The 27,104-nt window shown below is 41.0% G+C and overlaps 1 long non-coding RNA gene across 5 annotated transcripts in view; it reads left to right on the top strand.

The window, feature by feature from the left end:
* Positions 1-27,104, top strand: part of LOC111096189 — a 54,273-nt gene that overhangs the window by 7,424 nt on the left and 19,745 nt on the right. For 2 of the 5 annotated variants that reach the window (XR_005360526.1, XR_005360523.1), the window contains 3 exons: positions 12,463-12,544; positions 25,095-25,273; positions 26,469-26,570. This is a non-coding gene — a long non-coding RNA (uncharacterized LOC111096189). The remainder of the gene's footprint in view (positions 1-12,462; positions 12,545-25,094; positions 25,274-26,468; positions 26,571-27,104) is intronic. The other 3 variants (XR_005360525.1, XR_005360522.1, XR_005360524.1) reach the window with 2 other exon arrangements.

Raw genomic sequence — 27,104 nt, 5'->3', positions numbered from 1 at the left:
GATGTTGAATATCTTTTCATACACTTGTTGGCCATTTGAATATTTTTGGAGAAATTATTTAACTATATTTCCCATTTTTAGAAAAGATTTGTTTATTTTATTTTAGAGAGGGAGAGAGAGAGAGACAGAGCATGCAAGCTGAGCTGGGGAGTCTCAGCAAGAATCCTTAAGCAGAGCCCCCACTGAATGGGGTGCCCTACATGGTGCTCAATCCCAGGACTCTGAGATCATGACCTGAGCCGAAATCTAGAGTTGGCTACTTAACTGACTGAATCACCCAAGTGCCTCAATACTTTGCCCATTTTTATTTTTTTTTTAATTTTTTAAAAATTTTTATTTATTTATGATAGTCACAGAGAGAGAAAGAGAGAGAGGCAGAGACATAGGCAGAGGGAGAAGCAGGCTCCATGCACTAGAAGCCCAATGTGGGATTCGATCCCGGGTCTCCAGGATCACGCCCTGGGCCAAAGGCAGGCGCCAAACCGCTGTGCCACCCAGGGATCCCACTTTGCCCATTTTTAAATTCAGTTATTTGGAAGTTTTGTTTTTGTTTTGTTTTTGTTTTTGTTTTTTGTGGGTTTTTGGCTATTGAGTTGTAAAAGTTCCTTATATGTTTTGCATATTAAGCACTTATCAGATATGTGCTTTGCAAATATTTTTTTTCCCATTCCATAAGTTGCTTTTCACTCTGTTGATTGCTTCCTTTGCTGTGCAGAAGCTTTTTAGTTTGATGTCATCCCATCTGTCTATTTTTGCTTTTGTTGCCTGGGCTTTTGGTATCATACACAAGAAATCATTGCCCAGAACAATGTTTTGAAGCTTTGCCCCAATATTTTCTTCTAGGAGTTTTACAGTTTCTGGTATGTGTTTAAATCTTTAACTTTATCTTTATTCTTTCTCAGGGAGGGTGTGTATCCCTAAATAATGCATGCTAGGGTCTGAATGTTTATGTCTCCCCCAAAATTCCCACATTGGAATCCTAACTTCTAAAGATGATGGTATTAGGAAGGTAGGACCTTTGAGATGTGCTTAATTCATGAGGGTGAGGCCCTCATGAATGGGACTGGTGCCTAACAAATGAAGCTCCAGGGAGATCCCGTGTCCCTTCTACCATGTGAGGACACAGAGGCCTCCTGCTATGAGGCAGGGAGAGAGACTTTACCAAAATACGACCATGCTGATACCCCGATCTTGGACTTCCCAGTCTAGGACTGTGAGCATTACATTTCTTTTGCTTATAAGCCACTGAACCTGTGCTATGTGGTTATAGTAGCCTGACCAGACTGAGACAATGCATTTCTTCTACTTTTTTTGTCTGTTTATGAACTTCTCATAAATGCCATCACATTGTGTATGTTCTATGATTCACTCTGTCTTGTTCATTATTATATTTCTGATATTCATCCATGTTGATTGTGTGTAGCTGCGGTTGATTTATTATTTTGGCGCTGAAATATTCATTTGCACTCTTAGCCCACAATTTACATGCCTGTCCTACTCTGACTGTTCCTCATTAAGAACTGTTTGACATTTATGTTCTGCTAGTATGGATATTACTGTACATGACTGTACTGTACCTGACTTCTGGGACACTCAAGCAAGAGTTTCTCTGGGAGAAATAGTTACAAGTGGACATACTTGCTCTTAGGATAGGCACATGCTTACTCTTTTCTGATTACATTAGTTATGTTTATCTAAAGTAAGAACTAGAAACAAAAGTACCTATGAACTCATCTCCTTAATCATAGAATACCTTAACTGCATTCTGGATCAGTGGAAGGTTATCCTCTAGAATGTAATTCAGAGACCAAGACCTCTTCCATCTCTTGGCGGCCATCCCTTTCATCTTGAGCAGTGGAGAAAGAAAGGGAATGTGCAAGAAGCTCAGCCACTTTTTAAAAGCCTGGAAATGACCCACAGCTCCTGTTCACACCCTGTTGTCAACGGTCAGGCAGTACCTGCCTGTAAAGAGGCAAAGAAATATGATCCTGACTCCACAATCCCATGTTCATCAGGCTCTTCTCAGAAACAATCCAACAATACTTAACAAAAGGGTGAATGAATGAAGTAAGTCAGTCAGAGAAGGACAAACATTATATGTTCTCATTCATGTGGGGAATATAAATAATAGTGAAAGGGAATATAAGGGAAGGGAGAAGAAATGTGTGGGAAATATCAGAAAGGGAGACAGAACGTAAAGACTCCTAACTCTGGGAAACGAACTAGGGGTGGTAGAAGGGGAGGAGGGCAGAGGGTGGGAGTGAATGGGTGACGGGCACTGGGGGTTATTCTGTATGTTGGTAAATTGAACACCAATAAAAAATAAATAAAAAAAAACAAAACAAACAAAACAAACAAACAAAAAAGGGTGAATGAATTTTGGAGGACAGCCAGCTGGTGGTGTGCTAAAGAAGGTCAAGCCATGTCTCTTCCAAAGTAACCATGACCATTTAAATGGTCACAAGTAGTGCTTCAAAATGTCTACCACTATAGTCCCTTGCCAATGGGTGGTATTGCTCAACTTCAAATGTCTTGACAATGTGACATGTGTTTGATTATTATTTGGAATCATTTCATGGTGTCATGAGCTCTTTATGCTTCTTTTCCTGTGAAATGACGGTGTACGTTTTTTGCCTTTTTTCTTTTAACTACTTTTTTCTTCTTTTGATTTTTAAAAGTTCTGTATTCACACTGAATATGAATTCTTTTTTAGTTATATGGGTAGCAGGTAACATCTCCAAGTCTGTGTTTTTGCTTTACATTCTCTTTATGTTGTGTTTGGGTGAAGAACTTAGGTATAAGACTGTCCACTTTGGCAATTTTTTACCTTATTACTTGTGCATTTGTGTCTTGAAAAATGATTTCCTGTTCTGAGATCCTCCATACAGTCTCCTATATCTTCTCCTAAAAGTTTTAAGGTTTTGCCTTTTTGCATATGAATTTTTAATACATTATCTATCTATCTATCTATCTATCTATCTATCTATCTATCTATCATCTACCTATCCATCTATATACCTACCTTCCTATCTATCCATCCACCCATCCATCCATCCACCTGTCTGTCTATCTTTTTAAATGGTATATGGTAGGGATCCAAATCTATTTTTAATCTTCATTGATAAATAATTGTTTCTGCTTCACATAATGAGCAGTCTACTTTTTCTCACTGTTCTGTAATTCTAGCCCTGATATGTAAGTTTTTCTATATATGTATGGGTCCTTTTCTGGCCTTTCCATTATCTTCATGAATCTAAACATCTATCTCTGTGCTAGCGTGATTGTCTTGATTATTATATAGCCTTAAAATAAATATTGATTTTGGTAAAGCAAGTCACTCCTCTTTTGCATCTTTTTTTTTTTTCCAGGAGTCTCCTATATTCTTTCTGCCTCTACTTACTTTTTGGAAACTGCTTATTAAGTCACAGTATTGGCATTGCATTGTATATATGGATCAACTTTGTGGAGAATTAAAATCTTTACAATATCCTGTCCTCCCCTCCCTGACGTGGTGATGCTTCCTTACTTATGCCTCTTTAAATGCTTTTAAGTCTTGCCATTTTTTTTGTTAGATTTATTCTTAGATACTGCATAAGCTGTATCGTTATTGTAAGTGATATCTTTTTTCGACTTTATTTTCTAATTGTTTCTTGCTAGTATTTAGAAATTCAGGGGACCTCTGTATGTTTACATACGCAAACAGTGCTAAATTACCTACTTGAAACTAATAATTTGTTTGTGAATTCTTTAGCAGTTTCTGCATAGATGATTTTATACATTGAGACCATTGAATACTGTGTATCTTACTTTTCGATGTTTATATATTTTTCTTGTTTTGCTGCATTGCCTTGGATCCTTAATGTGATGTTGACTGAATTGGTGCCAGCAGACATCCTTGTTTTGTTCCTATTTTATAAAGAATACTTTGCATAGAATGAGTGAGATATTTACTGTGTGTTTGTGCATTTTCCACACAAAGAGGTGCTGTTCTTTTCCTAATTTGTTAAAAGATTCAGTTGTATTCTAACAAATAATTTAAAATTTTTAAAATACATTTTTTTCTTTCCTGGGTCTTGTTCTCCTATCACCTATTATCATTATACATTTCATTAATAGAATTTTTATTATTAACCACATTTATAAAGTAAACCTGACGTAGTCATGATGTACAGTCTTTTTACACATTGTTGGTATCACTTTGCTAATATTCTGATTAAAATTTTTGCATTTATGTTAACAAATTCTTTTCTCATTTAATTCCCGCATTGTTAAGGTTATGTTAGCTTCCAATGAATTGTAGCATGCTTATTTTTTCTTATTCTCTAAAATAATTTGCATAAGATTAGAATTCTTTCTTCCTTGCATATTTTGTAAAGCTCATCAATAAAAGTTTCTGAGGCTAGTGCTACCTTTGTGAAAGATTTTAAACTGTAATTTCAGTTTATTTGAATAATTATAGGATCATTTTGATTTTATATTTCTCTTTGAAAAAGATCTTTCAAAACTTTTAGATATTTGCTCATTTCACTCAAAAATCCTTTTTTTTTTTAATTTTTTTTTCCACAATGCTTTGTCTTCCTCTGGGACTCCATGGACACAAATGTTAGATCTTTTGTTACTGCTCCATGTGTTCTTGAGGCTCTGTAAGTTTTTTCCTCAATCATCTTTGTTTTTATTCTCTGTCGTCCAGATCAGGTGATCTCATAGCCTTTCCCCATGTTCACTGATATTTTTCTGTTTTTTTTTTCCATTCTGCCTCTGAGTTTCTCCAATGATTTTTTAAAATTGTGATTATTATATAAAATTGCAATTTGGTTCTTTTTAAAGATCTTTTATTCTCTGCTGAGGCTTTCCACATTATGCTCTGTTCAAAAAGTGTCTTTGTCTGATAATCTCAACATCTGTGTAATTTCATTGTTAGTATCCTTTGGTTGTCTTTTTTCATTGTGAGATGTTCAGATTTTCTTATTTCTTAATATGTAGAATTATTTTGAATTGTGTTCTAGACATCTTGGAATGAGTTATGTGACTCTGAGTCTTATTTAATTCTTATCACATTAGTTCTTTTAAAGCAGATAAATACCTAGTTAGATTCAGGCCACAAATTCCTACCCATCTTCTGAGTGCATTAATTCTTTCTAATGTCGGTTCAGTATACAAAGCCCTTGCAAATGTTATTCATATCTCTTCCACCCATACATTACTCAGGGATCCGTTTGGGATCTGGGTGGTATTCTAACACATAATTCAGTTCTCAAAGACTGTGTTATTTGTTTTAGCATCCAATCCATATATATACTTCATGTGTTTGAGTCCACAAGTTGTACATAATTTTATAGGATTGCTTCCTTGAACTCCCTCCTCCCCATGATCTCCCTGACACTTTCTGATTTTCTTGCTAGAAATATGGAGCTTTATTGTTCCCACTTTACTGCATATTTCCCATGATTGTGTCTGCCTCCAGATCCCAGTAGTAAGAGAATATTTGAGAAAAAGAAACTTGAAACTTAGAGATTCCCTTCTCCCACCTCAATATTGGTCAGAGGGAAGAATAGTCCTCTTTCAGAATTTTAATCTTCCTATCTACTTATTTCAATGCTGTCAATGACATTGGAGAATTGCCTGGATATTATAGTAGGAGAGAGAATAAACAAAACAAAAGGGATCAGAGATCTTGGAGAAATGGTTGACTCTGGGGATGGAGCAGGGAATATACAAGATAAGTCTAGAACATCTTGTAGTATCAGAAATGAAGGAAATGCTCACAAGGCAAATGATGGGGTGTATATGTCAAAGGGGTATAGAGATAACTGAAATATGGGGCAATTTGGGAAAAAGAAATAAATTTCATGTACTGGATTACAGTCCAAATGATAAAATAAATATCCATGAATAGTTACCAATATACATGATTGAATGCATAAATAAATATATCAGAAATAGAGGCCTTTGTCTTGGAGCCTTTTGTATTTGTATCTTGTGTACAGTTTTAAATTTGGAACTACCTTTGAGTCCAGACTGGTAGATAAAGAGGGGAAAAATGGAAAAATGAAAAAATCATGATTAATTTGATCATATTTCACATTTTAGTGCCATGATATAATGAAATTATGTATCATAATATTTATTTCATGAACTTTTTTCTAATTATAAAAATAGCAAATGCCTCTCTGTACATGTTTTTAATTTTTTTAAAAAGATTTTTATTTATCTGAGAGTGAGAGAATGAGAGAGAGAGAGCAGGAGCAGGGGGAGAGCAGGCAGGAGGAGAAGGAGAAGCAGGGTCACAACTGAGCAAGGAGCCTGATGTGGGGCTTGATTCCAGAACCCCACGATTATGACCTGAACGGAAGGCAGATGCTTAACTGACAGAGCACTCCAGGCACCCCTGTTCACATTTTAAAAATATAAATAAGCACTAAGAAAAAAAATTCTAGCACTGGAAAGTAGCAAAAATTAAATCATTATTAATATTTGGTGTACTTATTAGTATTACTTTAGTGGTTTTGAGAAAAATTAAAATTATTGGGATGACTAACTTGAAACCATTCAGGAGAATAAAAATGCTGAAGAATAGGTTTCAAACATTTCAAGTATACAGAGCTCAAATGCAAGTTGGAGGTGAGAAACAATAATGCACCATGGTTTGAAAAGAGTAATTAGTTTTTGAAGCTGGTTTCTTTCTTGATGACAAATGTTAATCCATGAAGTGTTTTAGTGAAACACCAAAATCTAGATCCCCAAAACAATGTATAGATGGGTCAGAAATGCTGTCATAGAGTTAGGGCTCTGTGATATAAGACACCCTCAGAGGAGGGTTCCCTGGGTGGTGCAGTGGTTTGGCGCCTGCCTTGGCCCAGGGCGCGATCCTGGAGACCTAGGATCAAATCCCACGTCAGGCTCCTGGTGCATGGAGTCTGCTTCTCCCTCTGCCTATGTCTCTGCTTCTCTCTCTCTCTCTCTCTCTCTCTCTGTGACTATCATAAAAAAAAAAAAAAACCACCCTCAGAGGATACAGTCAATACAATTCTTGCTCTAGAGAAGGAAGATCTTGAAAAAATTGCTGGTGTTTTTCCTAGCATCAGGTTGAATGACTGAAGAAAGAAAAGGTCTTTTGAGAATCCTAGTTAAAAATATATAACAGGGACGCCTGGGTGGCTCAGCCGTTAAGCGCCTGCCTTCAGCCCAGGGCATGATCATGGAGACCCAGGATCAAGTCCCATATCAGGCTCCCTGCATGGAGCCTGCTTCTCCCTCTGCCTGTGTCTCTGCCTCTCTCTCTCTCTCTCTCTGTGTCTCTCATGAATAAATAAATAAAATATTAAAAAATATATGTATATATATAACAAGAATTTGGGTCAGAATTCATTCCATGTACATGCCCTGGAAAAATCCAGCTTGAAATCTTAGATTAGGGCAGCCTGGGTGGCTCAGCGGTTTAGCTCCTGTCTTCAGCCCGGGGCATGATCCTGGAGACCCCGGATCGAGTCCCACGTTGGGCTCCCTGCATGGAGCCTGCTTCTCCCTCTGCCTGTGTCTCTGCCTCTCTCTCTCTCTCTCTTTGTCTCTCATGAACAAATAAATAAAATCTTAAAAAAAAAGAAAAAAGAAAGAAGAAATCTTACATTAGGGCAGACTCACATAGATGAACTTCTCTGGGACCTGAAATAGTGATCACAGTGTCTGGAGTAAACAAGTCACCACTGGAGTAAGAGTTGACAGAAAGAGCAAACTATAGGATCAGATCCACAAAGACAGCACAGTGCAATTACTGACAATGCTATGGAAAGGAAGTGAGTTTCATACATTTAAATGAATACAATGGATCAAAAATGATGAAGGAACAAAGGAATGCAGAACATTCAGGAAGATTTCAAAAAGATCTCAAAAAGCCATGAGGATTAGAGAATATTGAAGTTGGAAAAAAATGGACAAGTTGAACAGCATGTTGATGCAGATAATGAAAGAATTAGAGCACTGGAGGATAGATCTGAAAATGTTGCCATAAAATCGGCACAGAGAAAAGGGATGGAAAATATGAGAAGTGAAGCAGTATGGAGAAAAGAAAGAAAAGGTCCAATTTAGGTGGTCCAGAAAAAGAAAACAGAATGAATTGGTGAATTCACCAAATTTGGTGAATTTCAGTATCCAAAGAAGTGATAGTTGTGAATATTATAGATTGGTAAAATACATGAATATTTAACCTCGGAACACCCAGTGAATCCCAGGAACTACAAAATATCTAGGGATCACAGAGCTTCACTTGGATTTTTACTTATTTTCATATTCCCCAAAATAATTATTTGAAGCTCAAGAGGAAATACATATATGATCTTTGCCTATATTACTGCAATGCCCGGCACATACCAAGTGCTTGTCAAATGCTTATTGACACTGAGGATGGTTATCTCTGGTTTAGTAGACTGCCATATATTGAAATATTTTCTGCACCTGAATTTGAAATAAAAATATCTATTGTTTGACCCTAATGTAATCACCATTTGAACAACTAGATAGGGGACGCCTGGGTGGCTCAGCGGTTGAGCATCTGCCTCCAGCTCAGGGCATGATCCTGGGTCCAGGGATCGAGTCCTGCATCAGGGCTCCCTGCAAGGAACTTGTTTCTCCCTCTGTCTATGTCTCTACCTCTCTCTGTGTATCTTTCGTGAATAATAAATACAATTTTTAAAAAAAGAACAACTAGATGTTATTTCAATCCAGTTAACCAAGATGATAATCTCATTGCCATAATGTGAAGCTATTAATGGTACTCAAAAATATGCCTCATATGAGCTGAAGATTTTTTCAAACTTTGATTTAATGTTTATACACAAAATCCCATGAAGTTAGATTTAGTAAAGGTTATTTTGAGTACAAGTAACAAGAGTATGCTTCAAATTACATCGAATGCAAAATGTAACATAGGATTTATGGCCATTGACATATCAGAATATTATTCATGTATTTAACAGAATTCAAGTAAGAATTTTACAAAAGCTTCAAGAATCCCTTCCTTTTTAAAGAGCTCTTTCATCCCTTCCCTGCATTGCATAAAATTGCACTACACATGCTAAATCTACCTTAGAATGCTTATTTCTGATCCAAATTGAGGAAAGAGAACTAAATCCCAAGTAGCAAATGATACTTAAGAGATCTAAACACCCAAGGAACATGTCTCTTCTGCAATTTTTTATTTTTTTGAAAGCAAGATTTACTACTTCACAGTAGATGAAAAAAATTTAGACACAATAAAAGTATTTATGATAATGGGTGAGAAACCCATTAAGAATTTTATTAGGTAAGGATGACAAAATTAACTTTCCCTGTTTTCATTTTGGAATCACTGAACATTTGTGTTTCCATAATAAAAATAGCAATGAAAAGAAAATTGGACACAGAGCATTACCCCCTTTCCCTCTGCAGGGTGGAGGAGGATAATTCCTTCTCCGTTGAAAGAGGAGGGAGACCTACCATGGGTTTAATTAAAGAGGGCATTGCATGTAGAAAAAGAGGAAGGTTTAAGAGACTTCAACGTAAGGCTTAACAGCCTACAACGTAATTCCCTGTGTTTCCTAGTAGTTACATGCTCCGGCTCGGGTTCACAGCACTAGGTGATTTTCAATACTGTCTCTGCCAGTTGCTCGAGATACCGGGCAAGGAACTTTATATCTGCATCCTTCCTTTTTCCCTTCGGTGAAGTGGTTGATGGAGAGTGTCTCACCATCTAAGAGTATAAAATGAGCTCATTTATTCCGTAGAACAGTGTTTGGCACAGAGTGTGTGTGGGGTGTCACTGAATGCCAGCTGATAGTATCTGCCCTTAGTGCAAAATGGTATGAATCCAACCATGATGTGGGAGAGTGAGCCACATGTTTGAAAGGATTCTGTTTGTGAATTGATTTGTTGATTAGGTCTCTCACCCAAAATTCTGTGCCAGGCAGTCTGCATTTATCTCATCTTGTGACATGACAGAAAAGATCCAGACACCTGCCACGACCTCTGTAGTTGATGATTACTGGTTGCAGAAACTGTACCTGTGGGAGGATATGGGATAATGTGTTCGATGGAAAAACCAACAAAAGGATAGAGAGTAAGTTTAGAGGGGAGATGTAAAAAGAAAGAGAAGATGACCACTGAAAGAAAAGACAAAGTATAATTTTTTTTTTTTCCCTTACCAAAACTAGGACTAAGGATTTTGGTTTGTAGTGGGTCAAGCCCAGATGAACCTAAGTGGAGACTGGGTGCACGGGGCCCCTGATACTCTATATTTATTATTGCTGATCTGTAGGATGAACTGCTGGTTATTTGTTAATTCTGTTTGACTAAAGGCAAGGAGAAGGTTCTGTACCCAGTTTTCTGGGAGGTTGCTATTGGAAGTGGAGAACTGGAGGCTCTGCTTGCACCAGGTCCTTAGCCTGGCCCCAGAAACCAAGATGGACATGCTAGAGAGATGGAGAGTGCAGTCAGAATCCAAAGGACCATCAGATACAGGACCTTGTGGGACTTAAGGTGGAAGCAATGGTGCTGTAGGCACAAGGCTTCATGATATACAGGCCACAGAGAACTGCAGCCCCCAGCCAAGGAGGGTTCTGTGTCTTAGTGGGGCATGTGCAGGAGCTCGTGCACTTAGCAGAGCTTTTTACATTTCTGTTCTATTATTATTTTTAATAATAATGTTCTTAGAACTCTGCTCCATTATTATTATTTTTCAGTGACTCACAAAAAACACATTTATTCCAGGTCAGTATTGCCTTTTAGTCTATTTCTAGAACATTCTATCATGGTTGTTCCCAGAAAGAAGCAAAGAATTTTTACCTCCGAAACTAAAAAACATACTGCCATTCTACATTTTCTGTATAAGCAAGTCAAGAACATGAGGTAAGCCGCTCTCAAACTCGAGCAAGCTTACAAGGTAATGAAAAAGAAAAGAAAAGCTAAGGTCGATGATGGGTTCTTGGTTGCCAGTACCTTTGGAATGGTCTTCCAACCTCTAGACAACTCTTCTTTCTCATTTGAACCAGTTTCTTTCTTTCTTTCTTTCTTTCTTTCTTTCTTTCTTTCTTTCTTTCTTTCTTTCTTTCTTTCTTTCTTTTCTTTTCTTTTCTTTTCTTTCTTTCCAAATATTTTATTTATTTAATCATGAGAGACACACAGAGAGACATAGGCAGAGGAAGAAGCAGATTCTGTGGGGAGCCTGATGTGGGACTCAATCCCAGGACTCTGGAATCACAACCTGAGCCAAAGGCCAACACTTAATCACTGAGCCACCAAGGCACCCCTGGACCAGTTTCTTAAGATTCCTTCTTAGAAAATTCCAGTTGGGCTCCAATAATAACTCAAGTCTTTGAGCACTTATTATGAGCCAGGTGCTAGTCTCAGTGCTTTGTATGTAGTCACATATTTAGACCTATTGGTGAAGTATAGTTTCTAAGCACTGACAATTGGAGTGACTAAGTAGCTTGCCCAGAGTCTCAGTTACTAAGGAGTAGAACCAGGATTTGCATCAGGATGTTGAGTATGGCATCTTGTTTTGAACCACCCAAGAATTCTGACCAATGGGGATTCCCTGGGTGGCGCAGCGGTTTGGCGCCTGCCTTTGGCCCAGGGCGCGATCCTGGAGACCAGGAATCAAATCCCACGTCGGGCTCCCGGGGCATGGAGCCTGCTTCTCCCTCTGCCTGTGTCTCTGCCTCTCTCTCTCACTGTGTGTCTATCATAAATAAAAAAAAAAAAAAAAAAAAAAAAAAAAAAAACTCTAAGAATTCTGACCAATGGATGGTGTAACATGTGTGTGTTATGGCTCTCCCCTGCTCATACATATTCAGTTGCTTCCCATTACTTATGGTTGGTCCTTTCCAAAATCCTTAGCCAATTATTTTCCTCAGAGTTTAAAAGTAATCTCCTGGCACAATCAGCCTGGTTTCCTCTGCCTAAAATCACTTAGTAAATCCATGGCATGAAAATGTTAAGATGGGAGAAAATAATTAGAAACTCCCAGAAAGCAAAGGGTTATTTTTAGCTGAGATTTTCTGTGTGCAGACAATCCCTTGGAGTGAAGTAAATGTCCATGAATCCATACTGATGAATGAGTGAATGAATGAATGAATTCAGTCAAACAGATAAACAATAAGTGGAAATATATTCTTCTAGCAAAATTCCAATCAACAAATAAGTGGAGCTGAGCTAAGCTCTTTTAGAGCAGTTCCCGGCCATGGCAGGTATGTTATGAGATGGGGTCCCCCTTCTGTGACCAGTGCTTGCTCTGGGTTTCCACCTTGGCTTTGCGAAGACTTTATCAACAAAAATGGTTATTCCAATTGTCAGAATAGATTATTATCAATTATTTTGTTGCTAAAATTATCCCAGATTTGGTCATTAAAGTCTTCTTCAGGCTGACATGCTCATGTAATATCTTCTGGAATCATGAATCATATTGGGCTCATCTTGTTTTCCATGTCCCAGGCCTGGAATGGACCATTTCTCCAAAGATCTCTGGTTCCTTATTTTGGACAATTGTATACAGAAAACAAGATCTAAATACCAGGTATGGAAAAAGCATTTTGTAAAATGTCACAGAAAAATAGAGGCAAAACAAACAAAAAAAACCAAACAGATTAGGGTAGTGTGATCTCAAAGATTAACACAGTGCACTCACTGGACACCCAGTAAGTGTTGCTAATGTGACCAAATTTTTAAACGCAACATAATCAAGTGACAGATGCTTACTTCAGGTAGTACGAGTAGAATGGCAACTATGAAAGATATTTGAAAGGTTTCCCAGAGGTGGCTCTGTGGTGCAATGGATAGCGCATTGGACTTACAGAGGCTGAAAGGTTTCCCAGGACACTGGATTTTCAGTGAGAAACCAGGGAAAGCCCAGGGAAAATGGGATGAGTTGGTCGCTTGAATGTAGAATAGGGTTGGCTTGATATTGTTACTTCTTTATATCAGCTTGACTCGCCAAGGGGTGCCCAGACTAAACATTGTTAATCATTATGTCTGGGGGTGTCCTTGAGGGTGTATCAGGACAACATTAGCATCTGAATCCATGAACTCAGTAAATCAGATGGCCATCCCCAATGAGTGGGCCTCCTCCACTCTGCTGGGGATCTAAATAGAACAAAAGGCAGAGGAACAGAGGAATTCAACCACTTTTTATTCTGCCTCAGTATTGGGCTGGAACATTTCATCTCATCTCTTGCCCTTGGACTGGGATTTAAACCATTGGCTTCCCTGGTTCTCAGGCATTTGGATTTGGATTGAACTACACTAGATTTCCCTGAGACTCTAGCTTTCAGATGGCAGATTGTGGGGCTTCTCAACCTCTATAATCATGTGAGCCAATTCCTCATAATCAATCAATCAATCAATCAATCACTGTTTTGGTCAGGATTCTAACAGATAGATGATGGATGGATAAAAAGGTAGATAGGTAGATGATAGATAAATAGGGTCAGAGTTCATAGGTAGCCTACTGATTCTGTTTCTCTGGAAGTTCTCCAGAGAACACTAACCAGCACAGCTTGTTAGGGTTGGGGGTGATCACTGGTGGCTTCTGGGGGGAGGGGAGGAGGCAGATCTCTGAGGCTTTAAGAGATCCTAAAACCCCCTTGCCCCTCCTTATGCAGCTCAAACCCTGTCACTCCCTGTGAGTGGTTTTTGGCGCATGGGTCTCAATCATAGCTCCTGATTTCCTCCTCTCTCCTCAACTGAGCCGTAAATAATAGCTTTGGACTTTAAACACTGCTCAGATAAGCTGTGATTGGAAACACGGTCTGTGCCAATGGAGCATGTGTCTCTGCCAGTGACAGCCTGTTGGAGCAGGAGGTGGGACGTCCAGATGCACAATTACTATTGGGCTTCCAACAGCCTCCTATTCCAGGTTTACGGAAACACAGCGGCAACAACAGAGGTTCTGTTTCAGGCATCACTGACCACAGCTGCCAAGGTGTCTCAGCTTTTCCAGTGCAGTATTTTGTTCAAGGGCTGGGTGGGCAGAGGTTGCAGGTCAAGGCGTGAGACATTTGGATATAACGAAGTCCTAGGCTGGAGCAGCTCAGGCAAATACCCGATGTCAAGCTCCCTGTCTTTATGCAGGAACTCTTATTGTCCCCATAGTAAGGATTCAGAAACAGGCTTCAGAATGATGATCCGTCACATCAAGTTGCAACATTAATATGCACTGGAGCTGAGACGAAAGAACTTTCTGAAAGAGTGCTCATTTTGTCACAGCAATGTTTGCTCCATACTATGTATACCTTTTTTTTTTTTTAGATTTTATTTATTTATTCATGAGAGACACAGAGAGGCAGAGACACAGGCCGAGGGAGAAGCAGGCTCCCTGCAGAGAGCCTGATGCGGGACTCCATTCCATGACACCGGGATCACGCCCTGAGCCGCAGGTAGACACTCAACCACTGAGCCACCCAGGTCTCCCTATGTATGACTTTTTGAAGTCTGCAATGGGCATAATGAGATACTCTGTTAAAAAAATAATAATAATAAAGGTCCAGATTTCTCCACCTTATTTGAGCATTAAGTTCTCTCTTCACTGGATCCCTATTATGAGATGACGGAATGCAGAGTCCAGGAACCTTGTCACGGGTAGGAAATTTATAGCAAAAGAAAGGAAAGAATTGGTGGAAATCAGTGACACTGATGGAGGGACCCAAATCCTACAACGGCCAATGAGGAATTGCTTTCGTTGGGAAGTCGAAATGATTGATACCACTTAAGGACATTTTGGTTGGCTGAGTTACGGTTTGCTTGAGACAACAGAGTATCTCCGCCTCCAGTTCTGCCACTCTCGGCAAGATTTGCACGCAACCCTATTTATTGTTCAGTGGGGGTGTGAGGACTGCAGCCATAGCAGGTGTTCTTCATGAAGAGGATTTAGAGACTCTGGGCGCAGGCGCTGCTACTTTAGGGTGCAGGTGACAGCCTGTGAGGCAGTCAGGAGGAGAATCAATCTCCCTGCTTTGACTCAGAGTTCAGCACATGGCTGGCACTTGGAGGATTCATGGTCTGGGAAGCGTGAGGAGATGGCACCCCTGACCACACACACACTGACGTTCTCACGCAGGGACGTCCTGTGTATTGGTGATAAAAAGATGGAAAGCCCACTAGGACAGTGAGAAGAGCTGCAAGAAGGATGTTTATAGAAAGGGAAGGCACCAAAGTTTTAAGCATAAGATGAGAGCCCAGGCTAGGTGGCAGGTTAGGAATTGGACAAATGCCATTTCAAACAATGGGGGCTACTCCTTCATGCTTAGGCACTGGTGAAAATCAGAGCTGGGTGGCACCAACATGGGCAGGATGTGAAACAATGGTGAGGGGGCAGACACTCCTCGGGTGGGAGGGTGGACTGGTGCTGCCATTATGGAGAACCACATGGCACTACCCAAGCGATCTACACATGTGCACACGTGTGACTCAACAATTCTTTGGTGTGTATAGCAGGAAAATGATGTCGCCATCCATAATGGACAAGAAAGCCTGTTACACTATAGTTGAGGTCAAGGCAGTTTGGAGGCAAGCTGGTAATTCATCACTTGAAGAGGGGACAGGCAGGGGTGATACTCAGCTGCCATAGTACAGCCATGCTGGTTGTTGAAAACCAGTGTTCTGCTGATTGATAACTGGCCTGCTTCTCCTAACCCACTCAATGTCTCTTTATCTCCTTTTGAGACCTACCCAATCCTTATATATGCAGCAATTAAAGATTAAATTCCTGCATTTCAAGGACTTATAAGACCCAGTTATAGCACTGACGCAGCTTCCTGATTGGGCCATGCCTGTGTTCTACAAAAGTTAAATGTTTGGGACATTAACTCTGCGGACAGGTCAGATGAGATGGATTTATACCATGGAGTACTAGCGGTTGGAAGGAATGGATATAGGGGTGCCTGGGCGGCTCAGTCTGTTAAGAGTTCGACTCTTGATTTTGGCCCAGGTCAGGATCTTGGGGTGGTGAGAATGAGCCTTGTATCGGGCTCCGCTCTCAGTGTGGCGTCTGCTTGAGTTTCCCCCTCCTCTCTCTGCTCACCCCGCTTGCCAGGCACTGTTGAAAAGCACTTTGCCTATATGAACTCATTTTATCTGGATGATAACTCTAAGTCCAGCCAGGCCGTATTTTCCCTCTGGATCCAGTCCTGGCCACTTGCCTGTCTTTGCTGTATCCTAGCAATGCTGAAGTTGTTCCAGTGGCTTCCCGAGAAGCCAACATTGATGAGTTTGAGCAAGCCAGAGCAGTAGCAGAACAGCGCAGAACAAAGAACCGTCCTGCATATAGGTCCAAGGTGATTGGTAAGGTGTTTGAAGACACCCACTGGGGACCATCGTGGCTTCCTATCAGTGCAGTAACAGATACCACAGATTTAGTGGCTTAAAATGATTCATATTGATCATTTTAGGGTTCTGTGAGAGTCAGAAGTCTGACTCAACTCATTGGGCTAAAATCAAGGTGTCGAGTGGGTCATGTTCCTTTGTGAAGGCTCCAGGAGAGACTGTTTCCTTGCCTCTTCCAGCCTCTAGGGGCCACAGGCATGCTCTGGCTCATGGCTCTCTTCCTCCCTCCTCAGAGCCAGCAACATCTCACCTCTCTGACAACATTCTTCCATAGTCCTATCTCCTCTGTTTTCTTTCTTTCTTTCTTTCTTTCTTTCTTTCTTTCTTTCTTTCTTTCTTTCTTTCTTTCTTTCTTTCTTCTTTCTTTCTTTCTTTCTTTTTCTTTTTTTGAATATTTTATTTATTTATGTAAGAGAGAGAGGGAGAGAAGAAGGGAGGTAGAGACAGAGGGAGAAGTAGGTTCCCTGCAAAGCAGGGAGTCCGATGCAGGATTTGATCCTAGGACCCTGAGATCACAACCTGAGCCAAATGCAGCCACCTAAGTGACTGAGCCATCCAGGAGCCCCTCTTTTTTTTTCTTTTCTTTCTTTTTTCTTTTTCTTTTTAGATTTTATTTATTTATTTAGAGAGAGCATGAGTGAGGGGTGAGGGAAGGGGCAAAGGGAGAGGGAGTGAGAACCTCAAGCAGACACTGCGCTGAGAGTGGAGCCTGATGCAGGGCTCAATGTCAGAACCTTGAGGTCATCACCTGAGCTGAAATCAAGGGTAAGATGCTTAACTGGCTGAGCCACCCAGGCGCCCTTCCAGACCACCGTTTCTGACTCTGACTTCAGTTGGGACCGTTTCTTTAAAGGACTCAGGTGGTTAGGCTGAGCCACTTGGATATTGCAGAATAACTTCCTCATTTTAAGGTCCTTACCCTGAATGATAGCTGCAAAATCTCTTTTTCCACTTAAAATAACATATTCCCAGGTTCTGGGGATTAGGAAGGACTTGAGCATCTTCAGGGGGCCATGATTCCACCTAGCCAAGAGATTAAAAGAAATTCTTTGGGATGGAATAACAGCTGAAAAGGGAGACACAATCTTTTTTTTTTTTTTTAATTTATTTTTTTTTAAAGTTTTTTCTCTGTAAATTTTTTTTAAAAATTTATTTTAAGTTTACTCAGTTCACATGCCCTGCAATATTTTTTTCTGGAGTAGAATTCAGTGAATCATCAGGTACATACGACTGTGCTCATCACAAGAAGCCTGCACCCTTTGTGAAAATTCTAACGAGAAAGGAGAAGGCAGTGAGGACGGTGGCTGGGACCCTGCCAGCCCCGGAGCGGTATTTCCTGGAGGGTCTGTCTCCCATCAGGAGTCACAGATCACCGCGACCAAGGTCATTTCAGAAAGGGACAGGTCGCCTCCTGGTCTTGGCACATGCAAGGTTGCATGATGCAACCCAATGGGGACTTGGGGCGGCCTTCCCCTTATCTTGGTGTCTGCACTGTTTCCCGCAGGTCATGGTCATCCACAGCTGGAGCAGATGGACAGCGTGTGCTGGGGGCGTGCTGGGGGTGGCGGTACAGCCCCTGCTCTGAGGTCTGGTCGCGTCCCTGTGATTTGGTAACAGTTGAAGTAGAGCCTTCCTGGGAGCTCAGGAATGACCTTAAAGCTGAAAATCTCCTTTACTTTACCAGCATGGGGCCGGGGTTCCTGAGACCGTGTGTGCCTGTGTGTGAGCGCTGTGTGGGGCTGCGGCGTGGCCTCCCCCAGTTCTTAGACCCTGCCCTGGCTTCCTTCTGTTTAGACTAAATCCTCCGAGGCTGGAAGGAGCCCCCCGAACCACCTGATCCTGGGTGTTCTCCCCCAGTGGGAGGCCAGTAGCCCAGGTGTGACCCCCACAGGATGCAGGCGCCTTCACTCACTTCCATTCAGATCTGTGTGACATGAGCCAGGGATGGGGCCTGTCTCGGAGGGCCACTGGCACGCGTGCTGGGGAGACACAATCTTTGAGGGGCAAGTTGGGGGAGGAAGGACAATTTACTAATAATCCTGGTGCCCTGAGACCTCATTTACAATTCAATTGTTGATGAGGTCGGCCAACATTTGAGTTGCACTTAAACTGGAGCCCTTTGCAGCAGATCTAAAAAAGACCTGGAGAAAAGAATTAAATGGAAAGATTTGAGCAAAGCAGTTTGCAGACTCCCAGATGAACCTTATGGTGGTCTGGTGGCAGAGTGGCAGGGCCGGAGGGTGGGAGGGGTGCAGGGGAGGGCATTTGCAGGCTTTCAGATTTACTGTGCTGGAGCAGAGAGAAAAAGAAAAAAAGCCAAAAAGCACACATATCCTTGTCTTTCTTTCAAGGGAGTTGAACCCTAGCATTTTTAATTAGGTAGCTTAGTAACACAAAACATTGATATTAAGAATAATTGAAATATATATATATATGTGTGTGTGTGTGTGTGTGTGTATGTATAGATCACATCTTCTTTATCCATTTATCTATCGATGGACATCTGGTCTACTTCCAAAGGCTTGAATAAAAAAGAAAAAGAAAAAAAAAACTAAAGTAATTTCCAGTAGAATGAAAAAACTGCATGTTTTTCTTCCAAATCACTGACCAAGACGAAAACCAGCCTTCCCCATACATCAGAGGGTAACATTTAAAAAGGCTCACCCAGAGAACATAAAGAGAAAACATAAAATAGGACAGAGGTTGAGTAAAGTGAAGCTGTTTTAGCAAACATAAAACTAACAGTGTAAATTCCACTGCCAAACAGCCAATTCTCTGAGACTACTGGAATATCTTTGTTTAAAGAATTGCTGCAGGGACGCCTGGGTGGCTCAGTGGTTGAACATCTGCCTTTGGCTCAGAAGGTGATCTCAGGTCCTGGGATTGAGTCCTGCATCAGGCTCCCTGCTCAGCGGGGAGTCTGTTTCTCCCTCTGCCTGTGTCTCTGTGTCTCTCATGAATAAATAAATAAAATCTAAAAAAAAAAGAACTACTGCTTATAAAACATACAGCTCAAGAGAGCTGAATTCCAAAGTCTAAAAAACAAAATTGAGGATGGTAATCTTGATTAAAACATAACAGGTGACTGACAGTGGTGGGGATAGTAACAGCATTTAAGGCAGAACTTGTTGGCCATGGTAAATGGGAAAATCGGTTATATGAAAACTATAATCAATACTAAGGTCCTAAAGTTATCAAGGATTTATTCTTTGAATCAATATAATCAACAAAGTACAATCTCTTAGAAATACATAAAATTGTGGGTAACTGTAAAGGGAGGTTTTAATTATTAGAAATTAAATATGGGTATAAATGACATGATATAATGCAAATAAATTAGGTGGAATGGATAGGAGCAAATGTTTTGCTTTACCAAAGTGTGCTTTCTTTTCATATTCTCATGATTACTTATATAAATTGATTGTATGATGCACACCAAAGCTTATGAAAATTCAAGAAAGCTGTTCAGGAAATTAGAAAACTAATAGTATATTTATAGCCACTCGATTTTGAAAAACATTTCATGGAATAACAATCCTTTCAGAAGCTCAAGACTGAAGCAATAACAGGTTATTCAGAAGATAATGAAACTTCTTTTTTTAATTTTAATTATATTATTTAGGTATAATTGACATTATATTAGTTTCAGGTGACAGTATAATGATTTTATATTTATTTGTATATAATGCGAACATGGCCAGCTAAGTAAGCCTGGTTAACATCTGTCATCATACATAGTTACAAAGTATTCTTTTTTTTTTTTTTTAAATGTTTATTTATTTATGATAATCACAGAGAGAGAAAGAGAGAGAGGCAGAGATGCAGGCAGAGGGAGAAGCAGGCTCCATGCACCGGAAGCCTGACGTGGGATTCGATCCCGAGTCTCCAGGATCGCGCCTTGGGCCAAAGGCAGGCGCCAAACCCCTGCGTCACCCAGGGATCCCCAAAGTATTCTTCTCTTGTGTGGAGAACTTTTAAGATTTGCTCTCTTAGCAAGTTTCAAATATGTAGTATAATTAACAGTATTATTAGTTGCACTTGTCGTGTTGTACATTATATCCCACAGTTTATTTTATAACTGGAAGTTTGTACCTTTTGACTCCCTCCACCCATTTTATCTATTCTCCACCCATTTTACCCACCCTCCACTCTGATAACCATCAATGTGTTTTCTGTATCAATGAGCTTGTTTTTTGGCATTGTTTTGTTTGTTTGTTTTGTTTTTTTAGGTCTCACAAATAAGTGAGATCCTACAGTATTTGTTTTTTCTGTCTGACCTTTTCCACTTAGCAAAACCCCCTCAAGGTCCATCCATTTGGTAGCAAATGGCAAGATTCCATTCTTTTCTGGACTATATCAAACTAAAAGTCACTGCTAAGAGTATCATCAATAATATGAAAATCTAGTGAAATGAAAATGAAAATCTGGGAGAAAATATTTGCAAACCATACATCCTGTAAAGGATTGATGTCCAAAATATATAAAGAATATATAAACTCACCACAAGAAAAACAATTGGATTAAAAAACTGAGCAGAGCACCTACATAGAGATTTGTCCAAAGAAGACATACAAACGGCCAACAGGCACATGGAAGGATGCTCAACATTACTGATCATCAGGGAAATGCATCAAAACCACGAGATACCACCTTCAACCTGTTGGAATGGCTATTACCGAAAACACAAGAAACTTCTTTGTAATTTAATACATTATGGAAACATATAAAACAAAGTGGGACTCCAAAATTAAATCCTTCACTTGAAGTATTTTATAATAAAATAAAAAGGTAAAAATAAAACCAGTTGAGCTAAACAGTAAAAGACAGAGAAATCTAGCAAAGAAATAAATGAATTTGAAAAGCATGAAGAGGATCCAGAAGTCTAAGATTTGGTCTTTTGAATAAGCAAAACACTGGCAAGTCTCCCAAACTGAGAAAAAAAACACAAATACGATGAGAAGAGGGGATTTGGCAATAGACAAAAGAGAGTATATACTTGTAAATGAATATGCGTTTATAAGTACATAACCCATTCCTATTAGTAATAGAAGATCTTGCTGAAATAATTTTTTACAGAAATATACAATTGCAAATTGACCAAAAGAGCAAATAAGAAGGTGAAGTTATACCAAGTAACAAAAATAAGGAGAACCATCTAGAAGGCTCCATGCCCAACGTTCTCTACTGACTGAGCCAGTCAGGTGCCCCAACACTGAGAAACATTTAGTGTGGGTGTTCTCTGCTTGCCTCTCCTGCCCTCTACTCTTCCCCACACTACTTTGAGTCCCAGGAATCTGACACACATGGACAACGTCAGTGGATGTTTTTGACCTCTTTCCAGTTGGGTTTGGCCGATGTCAGTTGGGTTTGGGGGTGTCATTTATAAGTCAGAAGGCAGAAGGGGCGGGGGGTGGGGTGGTGATGCATCAGTCAGCCCTCTCCTTGCAGGGTCGCTTGGGACTGTTGGTGTTCAGAGGCCACAACTCCTGTCACACAGCCTGTCCACACTGCACTGGTGTTGCAGAGCACCTGTGATCGCTTCCTCCTCTCACTTCTTCATGCTCAAGGTGGTGATGCCTTCTCTTATCCGTCTGCACACACCTTGGTAGATAAACCTTTTATTAAACACTCTACTTACCCAGTTGAATGTGCTAATGCCCATGTGAACAACCACTATTTGCTTGAGCATCTGCCGCTTGCTCCTCAAACAGCCCCTTTGAAAAACACGTAGCCCAGGAGTCTGAGGTCTGAGACATACAGGTGGCCAGAGGTTGAGTAAAGGGGGGCAGAGGCAGGCAAAAAGACGCAACACCCAGGACAAGCTTGTACGTTTTGATTTTTATCACATTTTATAAAATAATTTTATAATGTCTCCTCCTTTTAAGTATTTGTCCAACATGTATTTAATGAGGGTAGAATTGGGGTGCCATCTTCTGTGGCGAGGGCAAACCATCAAAGCAGAAGCCCAAAGCGGGGATTGCATTTCTGATAATCGGACAGGTTGGCACACCTCCGGGCCCTGTCTGTTCGTCTTGTTTTGAGACAGGTTTTCAGCCTGAAATCGAAACGTGCTGGTTCCTTAGGCAGAGTTCTGTGCCAGGCACTCAGACCTCGTGGGCCTCAGGCAAGAGCACTTTGCTTGGGTACCAATGTCTGAAAATCAAAACCGAACACCACATTGCTCTTCCTCTCCCAGATCGTTCCAGCGACAGTTCGTACCCACCTGCTTTGTGCCAAGTAATGAGCGAGGGCCCAGGCAGCCTGGAGGATGAGCCCCTCTGAAACACACAATCGCTCTTGCCAGCTCCATCATTTCTGGCAATTCCAGCCAGGCGGGGCTGGCCTTGGTGGTCATGGGGACTGTCCTTTCTGACAGCTGGCACAGAGTTTTTCTGAAACCCTTTCCATTCTGGTTCTTGCCTCTGATCTCCTGCTGGAGAGTATCTGCCAAAGTCTTTCCTTTGGGCTCTGGCCTGGCTGCTTTAGTCTGATTTCAGCTTCAGTACCTTCCTACAGGAGACCGTTTCCTCTGCACAGCTCCTGGAAGCGATGGCCCTGGGCATTCTCTGCCCCCATTCTCCGGTCCCCTCTGCTACAATGCTGCCAGCACTCCACTGGAGACATTTCCTGAATGCACCACTTCATCTCACCAGCTGGGTCCACGCCTGGTTGAGGCCACCTATGGGTCTCAAGGTCAGCTCCCAGCAGCACTAGCATAATCTCTAGAAGAGGTGCTGGTGAACTTGGAAATAGTGCAACTCAGATATCTCCACTGTATTCATTGATACTTAATTAGTGGCAATAACTATTAGGTGTTATTTCTAAATATTTATTGAAGACTTTCTCCAGAAGCCCTGTGGCATGGACCAGGACCCTCCAGCTCACTGCCTCTACTTACCAGCTAGAGTCATCAAAGTGGTGCCTTAAACTTTCTAGGCTCTATTTGCTTCCCAGGTAAAATGAAAACCAAGACTCCCTGCCTGCCTGTACCCTCACATTTAGGCTCCCTCATGGGGTGTGCTTAGATGCTTCTAGTTCTCTTAGCTGCAATATTTTCTGCTCCAGCCAAACAGGACTTGCTGCTCATCAGCCCCATGCACAGCATGCATTTCCACTCTGCTGCACTGGAAATGCCTTTCCCACAGATCTATGCCCTCCTATATTCCATACATGCTTCAACATACTTTCAAAGTGACAAATGTCTCCTGGTGGGCTGTGGATCCGTGTGGGCTGAGGAGCTTGTTAAAAATTTAGGCAGTTTTCATATCTGCTTTGACTTGTGCTGCTGCTAGGGCCCCCTGAGTCTCAGTCACTCAGGATTGCATGGAGAGTTTACACACACACACACGTATGTGTCTATAAATGCATATATACATATATATATAAATACATATATATCACGTATCTATCTCTCCATCAGTTCTTTTTAAAAGATTTTATTTATTTATTTGAGAGAGAGAGAGAGAGAGAGAGAGAGATAGCACCAGCAGAGGAAGGGGCAGAGGGAGAGGGAGAAGCAGACTCCCAACCGAGCAGGGAGCCTGACACGGGCCTCGATCCTGGCACCTGGAGATCATGACCTGAGCTGAAGGCAGACGCTTAACCAACTGAACTATCCAGGTGCCCCTCTCCATCACTTATTCTTTAGAGGAAGTCTTTGTACCATTTTTCTCTTATTGCTCCCAGCAGCACTCCGAGGCATGAGAAATTATTACCCTTGCCTTCCAGAAGAGACTCTTGAGATCCAGAGAGCCTATACAGGTCGCTCGATTTTCCTTCTCAGAGTCTAACCTACTGGAACCCCAGGAGCACATCTCCTCTAAATATCTTCGCCTGTGCCTAGCACAATGCTTGCTTGATCAATGAATGGGCACCCATGTTAAATAAATAAGCAAGTGCCTATGGTGGCTACTTTCGATCTCTTAGGCCTATTGCCCAGTTTCTTTGGGGACCATGCATGCAATATCAGGGTTGCATTTAGGGCTACTGCCACATATTCCATTTGAGGAATAATTTAGAAGTATCACTGGAAGATAAGATATTAGTCTGACTCCAGGTTAACCAGTGTTCCTAATTAAGCCACAAGGTACAGTGCTTACAGCTAAAGACAGTGCGGCTTCAGTGATAACTCAGCTAATAGTCTGTGGCCTCTGCTATCCCCTTCCCTGGCATTTCCCTGATGAGTGCAGAAATCCCTATGGAATCATGGCCTCCATCTCTTTAATGAGGATTTAAAATACCCAGGGAAATTATATGGACAGATAAAGTTAGCTTATATTATACCTCCCAAAGGTTTCTCCTCCCTGAAGTGAGGTAATATCATTTGATAGACCTTGGAGTTGAGTTTCATGTGAGTTGACTGTGTCACATGGTTGAGTTAATTTCCCAAGTAACAAAGGAATATTAAAAGCAGATTCTTTTATTGGTGGTCTTCCCTGATCTGATGGGAAACAGAAATTCAAATATTCTTTTTTTTTTTCTAGTAAAGAATGGAGTGGAATGGGAGAGCTTGGCCTTCATAGTCATGGACCCGGGAACAATCCTCTCATGGTCAATGATTACTAAGCCTCTACTATGTTGGGGATAACAGCAATGACAAAGGAGCTTTGAGAAAATTCTACCACTATGTAGAAAGTGCTGAGGTGGATGAATGTGTAGGAGGATTTCCAACCCTGATGGGCCGGACACTTGCCTGTCAGTACTTGGCATCATTTCCAACACCTTCCATGCTCTGCTTGATATTGCAGATGCCAGAAGCATGGAAACTTGTGTCCTCCACTCTCTTGCCAATGGGATTCCGATGTACAGTCTGTTCTGAGAGCTCACATGCAAGATTTGGAAGAAGGAAGAGAAGTAGAAGCCATTTTCACAGCGGCAGGTGGAACCACGGATTTAGGTCGACATGCAAATTCACACAGAAACACCTGTAGGTGGTACCTCAGACAGTTTGGCAATAGCTGTGGGTCCTGACCTAAGAGATAGCTAGCGCTATCATTTTTCTTCGAAAGGGAATGGTGGGCCTTACAGGTCAAAGTGGTCTTTCAATGCTTTAGTTCCTTTAGTGCTAGACAGTGTTGCTTGGGGGAAGACTAAGGCTCTGAGTTTTGGAGATTCCAATAAATATCAGTAGATTGTGCTCCCTGCCTCCACTGCCCACTTAATTCTACTGAAAGCAGAAGTATTCCCCCACCTCCTGCGAGGAGGCTGCTCTCCCCCTTTCTTTTTTTACACATTTTTTAAAAATTCAATTTGCCAACATATAGTATAACACCCAGTGCTCATCCCAGCAAGTGCCCTCCACAGTGTCCATGACCCAGTTACCCCATCCCCCCACCCACCGCCCCTTCCACAACCCTTTGTTTGGTTCCCAGAGTTAGGAGTCTCTCGTGGTTTGTCTCCCTCTCTAATTTTTCCCATTCAGCTCCTCTCCTTGCTCTTAAAATCCCTTTCACTATTTCTTATATTCCCCTTGTTTAAAGACCTTGCAATGACTTTACCTGAGATGGTTACCTTGTAAAATACTATTCTCAAGAAGACCCTCAAGAGCCACGCTGTCTACTCCTCATTATCTCTAGACCCATAACTGGATGAGATCTCAGCATAGCCTAGAGAGATCTCTACAAAGGTCTCACCTGGGGGGAGCCCATTTACATACCAAAACAATGATTATATTTTGTTAGCATTGGTAGAAGCCCAAGGAATATGTGTGGAGATGGATTCTGAAAAGTGTAGATCAGGAAAGTTACCTATCTGAAACCTGACAATATTTTTCTTTTGGAGGAGACTTCTAGTAATTCCATTCTAAATGGTAGATGTGAACGGTGACAACAGTAAATACAGGCCGAATCATATGGCAGGAGGTAAAGTTTGTCACCCCATCAGAGAGAAACCATAGCTGCAAAGGGATCATAGAGTAGATGGTTGAAGAAGGAAGTTCTGGACACCAACTCTGGTCTCAGGGACTGTCACAAACAAGCAAAGAAACATGTGTAAAATACATGCACAAGTTTTTCCTTGCTTTGCTATTTAAATATTTGCTTATAATAATTGCTGTGTAATTTCTTTTTTCTTTACCATCTTATTAAGAAATATTGGTGGTAAACTAAATATTTATTCTCCAGGGTAAAAGATGTTGAAAAATGAATAGAAGAAGAACCAGCATCAGCCAGAGATGGATACAGTGTCTGATGGGACCAGAGCCTTCCCTTTTGAGCATAAAGTGGGTATGTCTTGGTTTGCACAATGTAGAGCCATATCATGTTATATTGTTAAGTATTAGAAACGTATATACAGATAAGGAGAAGTTGAAGGGGCTGACATCCAGATGACGCTCTACTGGAATTTTGCAACTTTCTGGCTCCTTTCTATGTTCTCCCTATAGAACAGATGAGGAAACCAGAAAGTGCATCTTCCAGAATCCCTGGTCAGCACCTGGTTTACACTCTAATAAGGACAGAAGTGAAGCAGAAGCCACTTTTGCTCCTCTGGCAGTAGTGAGAAGATGTTTGGGCTTTGGTAGGCATGACGTAAAGTTTTGTACCAGCATCTGGGCAGATTCTCATGATATATCTGTCCCTGTGCCACAGACAACTGTGAACAACAATTTTGGCATATTTATGTACCTGACTTGGGTGGTCAGATTCCCTAAAAACTAGTGGTAACCTTGAGATCTGATAGTGGACGTCCTGACTTTTCTCCTCTCATCTTCGTACAGCATCATAAGCCCTGCTTTATTACGTCTCTTTATTTTATAAATA

The sequence above is a fragment of the Canis lupus genome, chromosome 6 (genome assembly GCF_011100685.1).
Source record: "Canis lupus familiaris isolate Mischka breed German Shepherd chromosome 6, alternate assembly UU_Cfam_GSD_1.0, whole genome shotgun sequence".
In the NCBI taxonomy this organism is placed as follows: domain Eukaryota; kingdom Metazoa; phylum Chordata; class Mammalia; order Carnivora; family Canidae; genus Canis; species Canis lupus.
The sequence above is the reverse complement of the archived record's forward strand: the minus strand, read 5'-3'. Positions and strand labels throughout refer to the sequence as shown.